This window comes from Phyllobates terribilis, unplaced genomic scaffold (assembly GCF_046119375.1).
Source record: "Phyllobates terribilis strain yellow unplaced genomic scaffold, ASM4611937v1 Scaffold_2__4_contigs__length_985480577, whole genome shotgun sequence".
Classification (NCBI taxonomy): Eukaryota; Metazoa; Chordata; class Amphibia; order Anura; family Dendrobatidae; genus Phyllobates; species Phyllobates terribilis.
In genome coordinates, this window is record NW_027362762.1 from 911,654,315 (window position 1) to 911,667,198 (window position 12,884).

Here is a 12,884-nt window from a genome sequence, read left to right on the forward strand (position 1 = left end):
TCGCTTCACACCCACACATGGGTATACGCTTCCTCATTTCGGCTGTTTTTTGCTCTTCTCCTTATCCTCAGCCTCCATGACCACTATACCACCAGGGTTACCGTGGTCCATGTTGCCAGCATTGCAAGTTCCTCTGTCCTAATTTTTGGCAGCTTTTGCTTGGAAGGCATAGGCAAAGACTATGGGAGACCCACTGCCCAACAATGGGAACAATGTTTTTAATATGCTGTACTGCATGGCTCTTGTAAGGGACATTACAAGTTCCCCCTTCCTAATTTTTGGCAGCTTTTGCTTGGAAAGCATAGGCAAAGACTATGGGAGACCCACTCCCCAATAATGGGAATAATGCTTTTAATATGCTGTACTGCATGGCTCTTGTAAGGGGCATTAAAATCGTCTTGTTAAGCTACTGTGACCTCCACGTCTCTTCCAAGGGTCGTTAATATTGTCTTTTTATTCCACTGCGACCTCCACCTCTCTTCCAAGGGGCATTAAAAGCGTCTTGTTAAGCTACTGTGACCTCCACGTCTCTTCCACAGGGCGTTGATATTGTCTTTTTATTCCACTGTAACCTCCACCACTCTTCCAAGGGGCATTGATATTGTCTTTTTATTCCACTGCGACCTCCACCACTCTTCCAAGGGGCATTAAAACCGTCTTGTTAAGCTACTGCGACCTCCACACCTCTTCCAAGGGGCATTAAATCTGTCTTGTTAAACCACTCTGAACTCCACGTCTCTTCTAAGGGGCATTAAAACCGTCTTGTTAAACCACTCTGAACTCCACAGCTCTTCCAAGGGGCATTGACATTTTGTTTTTAATTACCTCTAACCTCCACGACTCTTGCAACGGGCATTGCATTTCCTCCTAATTTTTGTCAGCTTTTGCTTTTCAATGCATAGGCGAACACTAAGGGAGACACACTCCCCAATAATGGGTAGAAGGTTTTTAATACGCTGTAATCCACGTCTGTTTCAAGGTGCATTGCAGTGCCTAATAATTTTGGGAAAGCCTTCCATTCCCTGCTTAGGCCAACAGTGTACAGGAGACCCAGTTGCTATAAATGGAAAAAACGGTTTAGTTAAGGCCCTCTGACCTCCATGTCACTTCCAAGGGGCATTGGAGTGCCTCGAAATTTTTGGTAGGCATTGCATTCACTGTATGCATTATAACTGTGTAGCTGAACTGCTCCTTTTGGTACAGAAACATATCCTACAAGACATGTGTGGTTGGCTGGCCTGATATTGATGTGAATGGTCCCTGTTCCTCCTGCTCTTTCTCCTTTGCCACCACCTCATCCATCATTCATCACCTGAAGCTTTGTTTTAACGGGAATCATAGAACTGGGATAGTAGCAGGAAAACATCCAGCAATCCTCGAAGGAGGTAGAATATGCGCCAAAACGCTGACCACCTCAGGCCTAGCTGCTTCTACATACATGCGCTTGCATTCCAAGGAACAGAAAGCTAAGGAGGTGGATGGCCTCATGATCATGAATAATTTACTCGTTGTATAGGAGGCCGACCACTGCTGCTGTCTACCTTCTGAACTTTGTGTTGAAGCCTGATTGACCCAGGACCCGCAATCCTCTATGTCTGAAGGACGTGTTGCATCCCAGTGTCCAACTGTGTCCCGGCTTCCACAATATTAACCCAGTGTGAAGGTGTCAGTGAGATTGACCATTCCTGGCCACATTCACTTGTCCACGTGTTTGTGGTTAGGCTGTCCTTCCCACTAAATGCACTGGGGAGGGCACAGGTAATGTTTTGGTATGCGCGCTTGTGTATAAGGCGCACCGGGACAAATAGGGGTGGCTGGGGACCGTTTATGGACACCCGGCCACCCCCACGCGGCTGGGGACTGTGTGTGGGCACCCGGCAGCGGGGCGGCTGGGGACTGAGTATGGACACCCGGCCGCCCCCTGGCGGCTGGGGACCAAGCGTGGACACCCGGCCGCCGGGCGGCTGGGGACTGAGTATGAATACCATGCCACCGACGCAGCCATGATGTGGTGGCCAGATTCCACCTCCACATGCCTAAAAGGCCCAATTTCAAGTGCAAGCAAGCTAGCAGTATGGTATTGCAGCCTGGGGGTGGGTGGGTGGCAGGCTGCATACTTGCGCTTTTATTGCAAGTTATGGGGGAGGTACAATTGAACACTGCCCTGGGACAAGGACTTGCACAGGGATAGTTGCAAGTCTGCATCTTCTGATGCGGCAAGGATCACTTCTGATGGTCACACTTTTAGGCAGTGACCTGGGTGTCAGAGATGCTTCCAGGGGTCTTCCCCATGCTGTTCCCATGTCTTTTTAGCACTGTATGCATGTGTCACACAGCACATGGCCAGATAAGGTTGTAAAATGTTAAAATGACATTTCCCGGTGAATGCATTTGTCACGGTTGAAAGCAATACAAACGTGCAAAAACGCATAAAAAATGCTACTTGTGAACATAGCCCAAGGTGTGGAGGAGTATTTTTGTTTTTGGCTATTTATTTTACCTTATACACAAGTCTTTACCCTGGAAAGGATGTTCCTTAACCCCTTTCCGACCTGGTCAGTAATAGTACGCACCTGGTCGGGAAGGCCGGTTCAGCGGGGGCTCCGACGATGAGCCCGCACTGAAGCCAGCACTTGTCAGCTGATTATTGGAATTGCAATCCACCCGCGGCTGTTAACATGTTAAATCTCTGACAGTGGCATTTAACTCGCGCTTCCGGGAGTCCTAAGCCCCGCCCATCAGTGACCCCGTCACGTCATCTCGGGTCACCAATGGGTGGGCATGACAACTCAGGGTCTGCAGCAGACACCTGTGGTTGTCATGTCTCAATTGTTATGAGCGCCACCTAGTGGTCAGCGCTCATAGCAAGTGAGCATTTCTCCTGCATACAAGCGATCTGCTTATCGCTTGCATGCAGTAGAAGCAATCAGACAACTGCTGCTTCTAGTCTCCTCTGGAGACTATAGAAGCAAGCAGAAAGTGTAAAAAAAAGTTTTTAAAAAAATAAAATAAATAAAAAATATATAAAAGTTTAAATCACCCCCCTTTCGCCCCATTCAAAATAATATATATATATATATATATATATATAAAAAAAAACACATACACATATTTGGTATCGCCGCGTTCAGAATCGCCCGATCTATCAATATAAAAGAAGAATTAATACAATCAGTAAACGGCGTAACGAGAATAAAATTTTAAACGTCAGAATTAAGTTTTTTTGGTCGCTACAACTTTGCAATAAAATGCAATAACGGGCGATCAAAACATCGGATCTACCCTAAAATGGTATCAATAAAAACGTCAAAAAATAAGCCCTCACCTGGCCCCAGATCTCGAAAAATGGAGAAGCTAAGGGTCTCGGAAAATGGCGTCATTTTTTTGTTTTTTTTAGCAAGCTTTGGATTTTTTTTTCACCACTTAAATAAAAAAGAACCTATACATGTTTGGTGTCTATGAACTCGTAACGACCTGGAAAATAATGATGGCAGGTCAGTTTTAGCAATCTGTGAACGTGGTAAAAAAAGGACCCAAAAAACAACTGTGGAATTGCATTTTTTTTTGCAGTTTTACTGCACTTGGAATTTATTTCCCATTTTCCAGCACACGATATGGTAAAACCAGTGATGCTGTTTAAAAGTACAACTCGTGTCGCAAAAAATAAGCCCTCACATGGCCATATAGAACGAAAATTAAAAAAGTTCTGGCTCTGGGAAGAAGGGGAGCAAAAAAGGAAAACACAAAAACAGAAAGACCCATGGTTGTTAAGGGGTTAACATATTTCACAGGAAAGCACTTTCACTTTCGTTTTTGAACGTTTTATTGTGAGCCTGTAAAAGTGGCTTAATACCTCTGACCACGTTGTTGACAGCAGTGACCTGGGGGTCAGTAATGCTTCCAGGGGCGATCCCCATGCTGTCCCCATGCTGTCCCCATGTCATTTGAGCACTGTCTCTATCGTTTTGGGCACTTTTTAGGCTTTCTACAGACTGCCAGGGGAGCCGCTGCAAAAATGTTCGGGTCTCCCATAGACTAACATTGGGCTCCTTGCTCGGGTCGAGCACCCGAGTATCACAGTGAGCTCTGCCCGAGCTTCGAGCACCCGAGCATTTTAGTGCTCGCTCAATACTATTCCTTATCATTATACAGTCTCCAAACGTAATATTATCCCCATTTACCCCTTTATAATAATACTCTCCCAGTGTCTCCTTATAGAGGAAAAGGGGAACTACAAATCAAATAATAATAATAATAATAATCTCCCCTACAATTATAATAATAATAATAATATTGCCCCTTGCACCTCCTTATAATAATAGCACCCCTTGTGCTTTCCTATAATAACAATTCCTCCCATTGTGAATCCTTATAAAAACACTCCCCCATTGTTCCTCCTTATAATAATATACTATTTTGCCTCTTTATTGTAATAATGCCCCCTATTGTGCCTTATAATAAATCTCTACATTGTGCCTCCTATGATAATGCCCATCATTACGCTTCTTTGTAATACTGCCGCAAAGTGCTTCCTTATAAAAATGCCACCATTGTTCCTCCTTTTATTAATATCCCTAACTGTGAATCCTTACTATATAGTCTGCCATCATACCTCTTTAAGCCCTTAAGGACCGCCAATATGCATTAAAACAGCGGTCGTAAGGGGCCTTATTCCTCACCGCCGTTTTAAAACCACCAGGAATATGTAAGTAGTGCCCCCCACTGGTGCAATTCCCACAGGTGATAGCTGTACATGGCAGCTGACACCCCGTGGTATCGACTCCGACCAATTTTTGAACCGATCGGGGCAGATTGACCTCTTAAATACCGCTGTCAATCGCCACAGCGGTATCTACAGTAAGTGTTAAAAGGGGGTTAAAAGACCCCCTATGGCAGGATCAACCCCTCGCAATTGTAATCACTGGTGCCCATCGTTGCCATAGTACCCTGAGGTAATCTGATGACCCAGGATACAGTGGCCTGTCAGATCCAGCTATAAACAGGGTCTCACAGGCTCTTTCAGTGACTCACTGACAGTCTCATGCACTGCAGTACACGAGTACATGAGCTGCACTCACATGAGCGCACTCACTACCGGCATTGTACATCACTGCTCTGCCAGGACCTGTGGTCACGTGAGCTCTCAGCTGAGAGCACACGTGATCTCACTTTACAGCACCGGTGCTGTGTGAGAACAATCTCAAGAATTTTCCCACCAGTACTGATGTTGAGGTCACCAGGGCAGATCAGCTGATCTTCAGCTGATGAGCCCCAGTTACCTCACTCCTGCAGCAGCAATGTACACTGACAGGAGTGATTACACCCCTGTCAGTGTACATTGCTGTCTTCTACATTGCTGATGTCACTGTTGTAGAAGTGACCGGGATGGCCGAGGGACAATCGCGCTGGCGGTAATCGTGGACTACGTCATGACAGCGGACAGATGAGGGATATGGTTGTTTTTTGTTTTCATTTTTTTATATAAGATCAAGGGCTTCGGGAACTGAGCGTAAAATAAAAAAAAATTAAAACCGCGCGTCATTTTATGACAATAAAATACTTTATTCTGGCCATGTCTTTTATTGAAAAAGCAGCAAAAACTTTACTACGCGGTTAGCAATGGGGGCATCTTATAGACATCCCCATTACTAACCAAGGCTTCACATCAGCCACCAATACAAGGCTGACTTGAACCCCAACCCCATAACCCCACTCGCCACCGCTACAGGGCAGTAGGAAGAGCGAAGGCTAAGTGGCAGATTTGGCATCTCTTATGGATGCGCCATTTCTTTGAACTGCTAAGGGGTGATATTATTAGCCATGGAGGGGGCTAGTATTCATATCCCCTTCCTTGGCTATTAATATTAGCCCACAGCTGTATTTTTAGCCTTTTCTGGTTAGATTTTATAGGGTGACCTTACGTCAATTTTTTTCTTGGGCCCCCCTGTAACCTAGCCAGAAAAGGCTAAGCAAAGAGATGTGGGCGGTTATTAATAGCCAGGGAAGATTTTTGGCTAATGGCCCCCTTCCCTGGCTACTAATATCAGCCCCCAGCTGTCGGCTTTCCCTCTGCTGGTTATGAGAATGATGCGGGAACCCACGTAATTTAAAAAAAAAAATTTTAAGCTATGTGCCTACGATCCGGACATAGCAGCGCATTGGATGCAACATATTTTTGATGTGTACAAAATGTTGCATTCTTTTCAATGCAGGTAAATCCACATATGTCCACTAAACCATGCAGATTTACCGCATTCAATATATTCTAGTGGTCAAATTTCTGTTGCAGAGAGTAATGACTCCGCAAGAGAATTTGACATGCTGCGGTCTTGAAAGACGCGCCGCATGTCAGTGTCCGCAGCCTCAGATGCATGGATAGTGAGCATGGGATTTCTAGAAATACCATCCACTATACTGTAACATCTGGACACTGTGTGTTTGATGCATAAGCACGCAGTGTCAAACCCGCAGCAGCTCCTGATCGTTGCCATGTACTCAAACTCACCCGCAGCATGTCAATTTCTGTAGCGGACACGCTATTCTCCGCTGCAGATTTTGACCAATTGAAGTGTCATTATATGCGGTGGATTCACATATACCGACCACAAAAGTGCAGCATTAGAACACCATGTTTTGGACGCAGCAAAAATACACTGCATCCAAAGCGCTGCTTCTTTCTGTTTGTGGGGACCTAGCGGCTAACCAAACAGCTGTGAGCTGTTAACAATAGCCAGGGACCATGTTTGCCTAATAGCACCTTCCTAGGCTACAGATAGCAGCTCACAGCTGCCCCAGAAATTACATGAATGGAAATGCTTATGAATATTGGGTGAATGGAATTAGCTGACACCTTGCCCTTTTCTTTGGTGATGACAAGGTGTCAATCAGACCCTTTCATCACCAAACCTAATTAAAGTAAAGAGTTAAATAAACAGAGAGACACAGAGCAAACACTGTATTTGAAATACAACAGACACATTCTTAAATTAACAAATATACTCAATCCAGTTCTGATGGTAATCCAGTTGTTAAAGCAATGCCCCATGCTCCTTTTCAAATAACTTTATTTAGCTCCAAAAAGCATTCATTGAAGTACTAAAACACATTAAAAAGCACTTCAAAAATGTGCCAAAATCACGTCAAAACGCGCGTTTTTTCTGCAGCATTTTTCCTGCCAAGAAGATGCTGAAGCGCTGCAGAAATTTCTGCTTCAAATCCTTAACGTTCGCACATACCCTAATATGGCTCATTCGGTAAAAAAAAAAGTTACAGCTGTCAGAATATGACGATGCAAAAGCAAATGCATTTTTGTAAAATATTATTTTTATTCTGTAAAAGTGGCAAAGCAAATAAAGAAACCATATCAATCTTATATCGCTGTAATTGTACTGACCCATCGAGCCAATTGGTTTTATCACTTTTACCACACGTGAACTGCGGAGAAAGAAAACAAAACAATAATTGAATTGCTGATATTTGTTCATTCTGCGTCTAAAAAAATTTGAATAAAAAGTGATGAAAAAAACGTTTTGTGCCCCCAAACGGTACGAAACAAATCTCTAACACTCCGCAAAAAAATAAGCTCTCTTAAAGCGCTGTTTGTCAAAAAAATTAAAAAAAGTTACAGGTCTCAGAATATAGTGACAAAAAAATCTATTTTTTTGGAAATCAGTATTTTCACTGCTTTTCTGTCTGGATTTAAGGATGTCTTTTCTGAGAGGGGGTGTCAGGATTTGCCTCCTCATCGTGCTTATGACTATCCCATTAGCCTGACCCCCCGAGCTAAACTACTGAAATCTAGACTGTATAATCTTTCTGGCCCTGAGAGACAAGCCATTAAGAATTTCATTGCGGAACATCTGGACAAGGGACATATCAGACCCTCATCTTCACCCATGGTGGCAGGGTTCTTCTTTGTGAAGAAAAAAAATAGCGGTCTACATCCCTGTTTAGATTTTCGGAAATTAAATCAAATTACCATCCGTGATCCATACCCTCTTCAATGCCCCAGAAGGACATTTCGAGAGTTTGGTTACGCCTTTTGGTTTGACCAATACATCTGCGGTATTCCAGCATTTCACAAATTATATTTTCCATCATTTGGTGGGGAGATTTGTAGTGGTCTATCTGGATGATATTTTGGTTTACTCACCTGATTTTGAGACTCATTCGGAGCATGTTAAGCAGGATACTCCAGATATTAAGGAATAATAAACTTTATGCCAAACTGGAAAATTGTGTTTTCGCTGTTCAGGACGTGCAGTTTTTGGGGTACTTGTTGACATCTTCGGGTTTTCGGATGGATCCAGAGAAGATCAATGCAGTCCTTGACTGGGAACGTCCCGAGAACCCAAAGGCTCTACAACGTTTTCTGGGCTTCACTAATTTTTACTGGAAATTCATCCAAAATTACTCTGTTGCTGTGAAACCCCTTACTAACATGACTAAGCAGGGGTCTGATTTTTCCAAAAGGTCGGATACTTCCCTCCAGGCTTTTTCTTCCTTAAAGAATCATTTTGCCACTGCACCAATACTCAGTCACCCCGATGTTTCCCAACCCTTTATTGTGAAGGCTGATGCGTTGGATGTCGGGGTTGGGGCTGTGTTTGCTCAGGTGTTCATAAATGAGATTGTGAAGCTTCACAGGGGTTTCCTCCGATGTGGTGTCTGATCGGGGGACCTAGTTTGTTTCCAAGTTCAGGAAGGCATTCTGTTCTCGACTGGGGGTGCAGCTGTCCTTTTCCTCTGCCTTCCACCATCAGTCGAATGGGCAGACCGAGCGTGTCAATCAGAATTTGGAGACCAACTCAGGAGTTTCGCCTCCAAAAATCAGGAGGATTGGGCATCCCACTTACCGCTAGCAGAATTTTCCATTAATAATCATTGTCAGGAATCCACTGGCAGGTCACAGATCTTGGGTGCATATGGTTATCACACACAGTTTGGTACCTTTAGTGGGGGAGGAGATTAAGGATTTCCTGAGGAGGAACGGCTTTCTTTGTCACTCTCCTCGGTATGGCAGGGTGTTCTGTGTAATTTAAAGATCATGGGAGACAAGTATAAACATATGGCTGACAGGAAACGCTTGACAGGTCTGGACCTGAACTTGAATGACTTTGTGTGGTTGTGGTTGTCTACCAGGAATGTAAGATTGAAAGTTCCTTCTTGGAGGCTGGGACCTAGGTTTATTGGTCCCTATAAAATAACCACCATCATTAACCCAGCAGCGTTTTGTCTTGAACTTCCTCAGGCCCTTAAGGTCCACAACGTGTTCCACAGGTCCTTACTCAAAAAGTATGTGGAACCTTTTGAGCCCTCACCTCTACCACCGCCACCAGTAATGGTTGATGGTAATCTGGAGTTCCAGACTTTGAGGATTGTAGATTGTCATCTCCAATGTCATTCTCTACAATACTTGGTGAACTGGAAACGCTTTGGTCCAGAGGAGAGTATGTGGGTTTCAGCATCAGAGGTGAACGCTCCCAGGTTGGTTTGCTCATTACACACCTGTTATCCTGAGAAACTCGTCCTGAGTATCCGGAGGCCATTCATAGAGGGGGGATACTGTCACAGGTGTGTCAGAAGTGACAGACAGTCTCCCTGGAGTTGGTTGCAGGTGATCTCTATGTTTGGCATTACAGACATCTTTTTAGAGGCTGTCTCTAGGACCCAGCGGCTACCTCTCTCTTGCTAATTAACACCCTGCCTGGGTGTATAAATAACTGTTATGTTTCAGAGGGAGGTGCCGGCGATATTCATTAATACTTGTGAAGGCTTAACAAGAGCAGTACTTTGTCCTCTCTGGAGCTTGAGGACGTATGCGCATTTGTCTGGAGTAATCTAAAGCTAAGTAATTTCCCCGTTTGTGTACCCTTGTTGTCTATAGTGTTTAGTGGAGATCGACTAGTGCTCATCTCCTCCCTTCCCTAGACATATCCATATGCCAAGGAAAGACAGGGAGAGGCATGAATTGGTGGAGAGCCAATACAGGGACGTTAGGGGAGACAGGGTGATGCTAGATCAATCTAGGAGGTCTCTACTTCCCCCCTTTCCATAGAATCTGGGCTCCCTTTCCCTCTTCCCTTTGTGTTGCACTAAGTCTTTCCCACACCTTGCATGACACATAAGTTCTCAGCATAGAACAGAGGAATGTAATCCCAGCCTTATACTGGAAATGATCAAAAAATGTTATGCACCCCAAAATGTTACCAATAAAAACCCTAAATTAGCCCACAGAAAACCAGCCCTTATTCAGGTCTGTCATCTGGCACTGGAAATATAGGGTGTTCCCATGTTACTGGTAGAACAAAAACTCTGTAAAAGCAACATGACTCTGCCCCCTCAAAGAAAATCCATTGAAATCTGTGCTCCCAAATCACCCCTTCTTCTGAGCTCCATTGAGCCTAAACCGCAGTATGGGACCACATGTTTGTCATTATTGTAGTGGGGAGAGATCACTTAACAATTTAGGGGGTATGTGTTGCCAGAAGCACAAGCTAGGTACAATGTATGGGGACACTGCAATATATGGTGGCCCTACACTGTATGGGGACACAATGCATGGGCATTAAACTGGCATATTTGCAATTCTCCAGAAAAAAAGCCAGTCTTCGATACTACAAAATAGTCTCTATAGCCATATAAGAATTCATTGAGAGGTGTAATTTCTACAATAGGGTCACTCTTGCGGATTTTCTGCAGTTCTGGCATCTTAGGGGCTCCACAAACATCACCAGCAAACTATTTTAAGTCTCCAAAAGCCAAATAGTGCTCCTTCCTTCTCAGCCCTGATGTGTGGCCAAACAGTAGTTTCTAACAACATATAGGTCATCATCACATTTGGAAAAAAATGTGCAATAAATTGTGGGGTCCAGTTTCACCTATTTACCCATGTGTAAGTGAAAAATTTGAAACAAATAAAAAAAGTTACATTTTTACCACTAAAATTTTTACCCCTGTCAGAGGCTCTGCAAATTCGACATGGCACTCACAATCTATTCCAGAAAAATTTAAGTTCCAAAAATCAAATAGTGCTCTTTGCTTTCCGAGCCTTGCTATGTGCCCAAACAGCAGTTTTTTTTACTACATATAGAGAATCTCGGTGTTCAGAAGAAATTGCATAACAAATTATGGGGTACATTTTTTCCTCTTATCCATTGTGCAAATTATGAATTTGGGGCCAAAACATCATTTTAGCAGAAAAAAACTAAATTTTCATTTTCCCATCCTCATTTTAAAAGTTCTGTGAAGCACCTATGGGTTGAACAAGCTCAACACAGTCCAAGATGAATTACTTGTTGGGTCTACTTTCCAAAATGGGGTCACTTGTGGGGGTTTCTTCCATTTTTGATACCTCACGTGCCCTGCAAATGAGTCATGGTGTCTGCATTCTATTCCAGACAAATTTAGATTTCAAACACCAAATGTCTACATGTGGGGTATTATCAAAAGAAAGTGGGTAACAAACCTTGTAGTCCACTTTTTCATGTTACCTTTTGCAAAAAAGAAAAATTTGGCTAAAACATTTTTTGTGAAATAAATGACAATTTTGAATATGATGACCTAATATTATCAAATTCTGTGTAGTACCTGTGAGTTCATAATGCTCACTATACCCCTAAACAAAATCCTTAAGGGGTGTAATTTCCAAAATGGGTCAATTTGTTTTTTTTTTATAATGTTTTGGTGCCTTAGGGGCCCTGCAAATGCGACATTGTGCCACAATCTACTTCAGCCAAATTTGTGTTGTAGCTGTTTTGACTCTGACCCAATAGTTAGATACACTGGATCACCAGTGAGACTGAATTAAGAGATTAGGCCCTCCAATATTACGAGTACTCAGAGAAATGACTGCTGCACAGGACATGAGCACATCAGTTTCTGTTTATTCATGTGAAGAGTAATAATTTTTATACCATTTACTAGAAATAGAACTCAATGCAGCCCACGTAGCCCCCCCCTTTGTCCAAGTAATGATGACTTTATTCATCATGTTCCATAACATGATTTTAGCAGAAAGTTACATATGCAGATAAGGAGCATAAGGTCCTTGAGCAGAGACTACAAGCCAGAGTAACTTTAAACAAAGTATAAAATAGAGAAACTTCAGGAATCCACAGTATGTAGAGAAATATAGAGCAGAGTGGAAAAACATTAACCCTTCTTTAAGATTTGTATTCCAAAATTCAAATGGTACTCCCTCCCTTCTGAGCTATGCAGTTTGTCCAAATAGAGGTTTCTGACCACATGTGAAGTATCAGAGCCCTCAGAAGAAACTAGATAACAAATAGTGGGGTACATTTTCTTGTGCTATACCTTGTAAAGTGAAAAAAAATGGGGCTAAAGCAATAATTTAGAGTAAAAAATAAATTTTTTTTTATTCGACTTTGTATTAATTCCTATGAAAGGTTAAAAAAAAATTCCTGACAGCACATTTGAAGTATTTTAGGGGTGTGGTTTTTAAAATGGTATCACTTGGGGGGATTCCAATATATAGGCCCTTCAAAGTCCATTTAAATTGGATTTGTTAAAAAATGAGAAATAGCTAGTAAACTTTTAAGCCTTCTTACATCCAAGTAAAATTAAATTATGTTTGAAAAATGATGCAGATGTAAAGTAGACATATGGGAAATGTTATTCATAGGGATGAGCAAACCCTTACTATAAAGTTCGGAGTTCGTACCGGACACCGAACCCCAAACACAGACTTCTTACTGTACATTCATGTTACTGTTTGCGTTCGGCAGCCTAATAAAGCTTGTTGAATGGCTGCAGCACAGCCAATCAACAAGCTTTAAGGTTGTGGGCACTTCCAGCCCCATCACAGCCATGAGAAGTAATGGTATGACTGTGATTAGCTGGCACACCATGTGACCAGGCCTGAC